The sequence below is a fragment of the Poecile atricapillus genome, chromosome 3, assembly GCF_030490865.1.
Source record: "Poecile atricapillus isolate bPoeAtr1 chromosome 3, bPoeAtr1.hap1, whole genome shotgun sequence".
Lineage (NCBI taxonomy): Eukaryota > Metazoa > Chordata > Aves > Passeriformes > Paridae > Poecile > Poecile atricapillus.
In genome coordinates this window covers 3,694,510-3,699,821 of record NC_081251.1, presented here as the reverse complement: position 1 = coordinate 3,699,821, position 5,312 = coordinate 3,694,510, and the positions used below count along the sequence as shown (strand labels likewise).

At 53.3% G+C, this 5,312-nt stretch overlaps 1 long non-coding RNA gene across 4 annotated transcripts; it reads left to right on the top strand.

Moving 5' to 3' along the window:
* The first annotated feature begins 77 nt into the window (after positions 1-77).
* On the top strand, positions 78-4,508 carry LOC131578215 (uncharacterized). Of its 4 annotated transcripts, none has more exons than XR_009277412.1 (3): positions 78-277; positions 962-1,334; positions 3,683-4,508. It is a non-coding gene; the product is annotated as an uncharacterized LOC131578215 (long non-coding RNA). The 4 variants fall into 4 exon arrangements; XR_009277413.1 differs by having other exon boundaries at positions 959-1,334; XR_009277411.1 differs by having other exon boundaries at positions 1,082-1,334; positions 3,683-4,507.
* Positions 4,509-5,312: the final 804 nt, after the last annotated feature.

Sequence of the window (5,312 nt, the reverse complement as noted above, 5' to 3'; positions counted from 1 at the left end):
CCCCCGCCCTCCACCATGAGGCTGGGCTGTTTAAAACCCTCGCTCAGTCTCCTCCTCCCTCCCCCCCGCCCGCCCCTTCCAGCACCCCTCGGGGGAGCAGGGGGAGATGCTGCCGGGATGCGGGATGCGGCGGCAGCCGGGCCGGGACCCCCCCGGGCGGGGAGATAAGGAGGTTAGAGAAGGGGGGGAAGGTGACAGGAGGGGGGGACACAGCCGGGAAGGTGAGAGACAGCGATGCTCTCTCCTCTGGCCCGGAGCAAAAACCTTTGTCCCGCAGGTAGGATCGGTGCTTTAAGTTGTTAATGGCCCCCGGGGCCGGCGTTTGATGTGGGCGGCGGGAGGCGGCTGAGGAGGGTTGGGGTGAGGGGGGAGTTAAATTAAGGAAAAGTAGAGGGGAAAGAGGGAAAGGAGGAAGGATGGCTCGACCCTCCCACCCCGCGCCTTCCCCACGAGTGTCTGCACCCCCTAAAACCGTGACCGAGGGGGCTTAAAGGAGAGGGGAGGCATTACCCACTGCAGCCCCGTTAATGCTGCCCAAAGTGGGAGCAGACCCCAAGCAGCGCCCACAAAACTCCCCCTCCCGGGTGGTTTTTTATCGCTCTCCCCCGTTTTTCCCGTGTGGGGAACCGGGAGAAGCTGGAAGCACAGTGGGGTGACCCACTGGGGACTGGGAATGCCGTCGGTCTGGATGGGGAGGGATGCCCCAGAGTCGTGGCAAATGTTGGGGGAAAGGGATGCTTTACTTCATGTTGGGTTGGTTTCGAACTTGGGGAAATTTGGGGGAATTTGGGGTGGGTTTGGGCCTTGGGATGCCACTGGGGCCTTGCGGGTGGCTCGCAATGGCAAGACCCCAAAACCCGCTTGTGGAAAGGGGTCAGGGTGAAACCCCTTCCCCAAGGAGGGTCCGGGAAGGGGCGGAGATGAGTTGAGGTGCTGTTTTCTCTGTAAATCATGGAAGCAGCCTCTCGGACAAGGCTTGGGACAGCCCGGTCTGGTGGAAGATGTCCCTGCCCACGGCAGGAGGGTCAGGACTGGATGGGCCTTTAGGTCTTTTCCAACCCAACCCATTCTGGAGCTGTAGGATTCCATGAAAACCACCTCACGCCAGGAGAAGGGCTGGATGGAGCACGGAGTGGGGAATTATGGCCGGAGAGAGAACTCTTGGGACTGCTTTAGGTTTCACCAGCAGATTCCCCCGGCTGAACCCCTCGGCTGGGCTGAATTTAGCAGCAGAAGAGATAACCAGCAGATAAGGACTGATACCCTGGGAGGACAGCGGGAGACCATGGGCGGCCGGGCAAGGGGAGAGAAGCCGGAGGCAGCGTTCGGAAAGGGTAAGGATGGAAGCGAGCCGGGAAGAAGGGGCTTTAAGGGAGGTCTGTGTCCCCCCGACCCCCCGGGAATGGTTGGTGTGTAACCGGCCTAGGACGGAGCTTTTCCACAGGATTCCCTAAAGAGGAGCAGGACTCACGGAGAGGGGAACAAGGAGCGAGTTCCCCTCTTGCCCTGCAAATAGTAGTGGTGATAATAAAAATATCAACCAAAAAAAAATAAAAAAAAGCAAAATCCAGTCACTTTTCAAGCCCGAGGAGACAATAGGAGGAAGCTTTTGGGGAGGCCTCTAGGAAGGGGCTCGCTGGGGTCCCGGCGAGGAAGAGGAGCGAGGGGACGGAGAAGCGCTACCCACCTTCAGTGCTGGGGGGCACAGGGGTGGAGGGGGGCGAGGCCGTGGGGCAGGGACCCCCCCCCGTCTGTGGGGAAGGCAGAGGGCTCAGAGATGCCCGGCTCCTGCTTCCTTTGGGGGGGAATAGGGGCAGCGCTGCCCCCCTCCCGGCTCCCCAGTCTGCCCAGTCCCACTCGCTGACTGGTTTTCCCACATCACGTGGAAGTGGGCGGCGATGGGAGGGAAGCGGGGGGGGGGGTGAAGGGGGTGGCCGGTATCTCTTGCACCATCAGCCGGGCGCCAGGTTTCAGGGCTGTGGAGAAGAGGAAAGGGGGGAAAAAAAGGGGAAAAAAAAAAAAGAATAAAATAAAATAATTAAATCAAACCAGCCCCACCAGCTGCGCAGCCCAGGGATGCCCGTTCCCGGCTCCCAGAAAAAAATCAGGGATTTTCTGAGCGGTACAGACACCCTCCAATCCCCCGATCCCGTTGGAGTCAACCCCTTTCGTTGGCGCTACTGCAGAGGGGAGATTTTTCCGTGTTTCTGCCCCAAATCGTGATCCCAAATACGGAGTGAGGAGGTGGCAGCTGGTCCCCCCTCTGTCCCAGCCAGTCTGGGGGTGCTCTCCCCAAACTGGACACCAGTTTCCTGCCCCTCCATGCTCGGATGGGTTTAAGGGTTAATGATGAAGCGCAGCGGGGGTGCTGCACCCTCTGCAATTTGGGGTCCCAATCCCACTTGGGGTTCAGCCCCCCATCCACAGCCCCCCTCTCCTAAGGGCTCATTTCACCCTGGGGTCTCTCCAGACATCGGGGGGGTTCCACTGCCCTGTTTCCCGGGAATAACCCTCGCACCATTAATATTTCCCATACTCTGGAATTTCCCGTGGAAATTTGGGGGTCCTACCCTAAGTCGGGGGGCGGGGGGTGATGCCAGCGGATTTTTCGTGCTTGGAAATAAAAATTTTAAATTAAAATTTCAAATCTCTGTATGAAAAAGGCGGGGTGGGGGGGAAGAGGGGATTGGGAAAGCGATTTATTGAAGGGGGATGGAAGGTGAGGAGAGCACTTGGAGAGTGGTCCAGGGTTAGGAATGAAGCCCCGGGAATGTGGGATCCCCTCATCCTCTGCCCTCACGTTATTCTGGAATACCCAGGGGGCACAGGGGCTCCCAAAACCCCCAAAAGTGGGAAAACGCAGTTGGAGATAACCCAAATCATCGGGATTAAAATAATTATAGCCCCGTATAGAAATAAAATTATAATCACAGAAATGCATAACAAATAAACATCAGCAAGGGTGTCTTTGTGCGTATTTGTACTTTCAGCACACGGGGGAAAAGATGTAATTTATAAAAAGTGTGCAGTTTTATACAGATCGATACAAAAATTAAGTATAGATGGGATTTAATGTATGTTTTGATTCACAGGAATGTGTTACATGCAAACATAGATGTTTGTTCTGTACTGTCATACCGAAATAATTTATTGTTTATAATTTATAACGCCCTGTGGTATTGTTTTTGTATGTAAATTATGAAATATATAAAAATAGATATATAAACCATAATGTTTAATAACTCCTATATAATATCTAAACATGTAAATATGTAATTTAACAATATATATATAAATACATGTGTATATAGAAAATGTGCTGATGAGCACGGGGCAGCACACAGGGAAAGAAAAGGGAATTAAATATATCGTTGTCTCTTTTTATATTCCCTCCTCCGAAACAGCTGCTTATCCAGATGTGCGGGGTTCGGGACATTCATCTTTTCTTCCTTTGCAAAGTCATTGATGGTTTTCTCTCCCAAAGCAGCGTTTCTCTAAAGATTCGTTGTATTCTTGCAGAAAAACGGCTTTTTCCTTGGTAAAATAAAAAATAGAAAAATAATTTTAAAAAAAAATAAGGAAAAAAAACCAAAACAAAACAACCAAACAAAAACAATTTATATTTATTAAACCCAGGAGCAGAGAAGATTTCAAGGACCTGTTTTGGCTTTGCTACTTCCAGGAAAAAAAGGTACAAAAGCGATGATTCCCGTGGATTGTTTGGCGTGAGAGTGGCCGGATCCAGCTCTTTCTGCAGGGAATTATCGGCCGGTGGGGCCGGGGATGGCAGGGACGCGCATCCCGAAAATCGGGGAGCTGAGGAGCCGCACCGAGCCCGGCGAGACCCAAGAGCCGGCAGGGAGAGGATGGATTTAGGACACAATTTCTCCCGGAAAAAGCAGACGGGACACAGCAAAGCGCAGCGGCAAAAAAAACCAACAAAAAACCCAAACCAAACCTAAAACTCTGTTCTGCACGCTGTGGAGACTTTTTTTTTTCCTTGCGATTAACGAAATCTGTGTGAAAATAACCCAGGGGAACAAACTTTGGCCTTGCCTCTCTCCTTTCCAGCCTATAGTTCTGCCCCAGGCAGGAAAAAAGTCGATACGAAAATATGCCTATTTTTAGGGCTTTTTTTGTGGGTTTTTTTTTTTTAATTTTTTTTCCCCCTGTATCTAACTTAGTTCCGCGGTGGTTTTAGAGTTAAAGCTCCGGGTGTTGATGCATGGGAAAAAAAAAAAAAAAAAAACCCAAAAAACAACCAAACCTCACCCCCAAAAAAACCCCAAAACACTTTAGAAACTAGTGACGGGGGGGACGGAGGGGAAGAGGGGAGAAAGTTAATTTAAATTTCTATCTGCGCTAAAAATTGAATTTTTAAAAAGTCACGAAGAAAAATGGTTAAAAATAAGGGGAAAAATCAGCGGGGCAAATGTGATTTTAGGAGGGCAAAAGGAATAAAAGCGGCCGGCGGCTGCTGCGTATTGGACACTTGGGAGTATTTGGGGTTTTTATTAGTATTACCTTAATTTTTTTATTTATCCCTTGCTTTGGCTGCAGCCGGGAAGGGTCTGGAGGAGGGGGCTGGGGGGAAACTGAGAGTTACAGACTGTGGGAGGGGATTGGCCACCCCGGGACGGCGGAGAGGGGAGAAATCGGCTCCAAAAAAATCCGGTGCCTTGGGTTGTGCGGGATGGATCAGCTATAGGTGTCTATCTATAGGTGTTTATCTATAGGTGACTATCTATGGGTATCTCCAGACTGTGTTAGAGCAGCCGGTGCAACTGTGGAGGATAATGGGGGGGTCCCAAGCCCCGATTTTTGGGGCTGCGCGGCAGGACCGGGGTGTTTTGGGTGTGGGGGATGGCCGGGAGTGCGGGACGAGGCTCCCTGCGAGCCAGGAGATGTCTCGGGGCGGCATCGCCTCCTCCCGCCCCCTTCCCACCCGTCTGGGGGTCTGGGGATGGACGGGGGGCGCTGCCCTCAGCTCTGCCCCTCCAGCCCTCCCTGGTCCGGAAAAAGGGGGGAAATCCCGAGGGGAACCCCTGCTGGAGCTGCGCGGGGGGAAGGAAGAGCCCCCCGCCCTCCTGAGGGACAGATCCTGGACCCTTCTCTCCGAGGAGCCTCGGGGTCCCCGCTCTGGGCCCCCCCTGCACCCCCGTGCCCACGGACACGTCTCAGGACACCCCAGCGCAAGGAAACCCCACGGGAACACGGCTGGAAGGGACAGAGGGGCGGCACAGAGGGACCGTGAGCCGCTCGCAGGGGACCCTGCTGTGGCTGCCACCCCCGCCCCGGCTTAACCAAAGGCT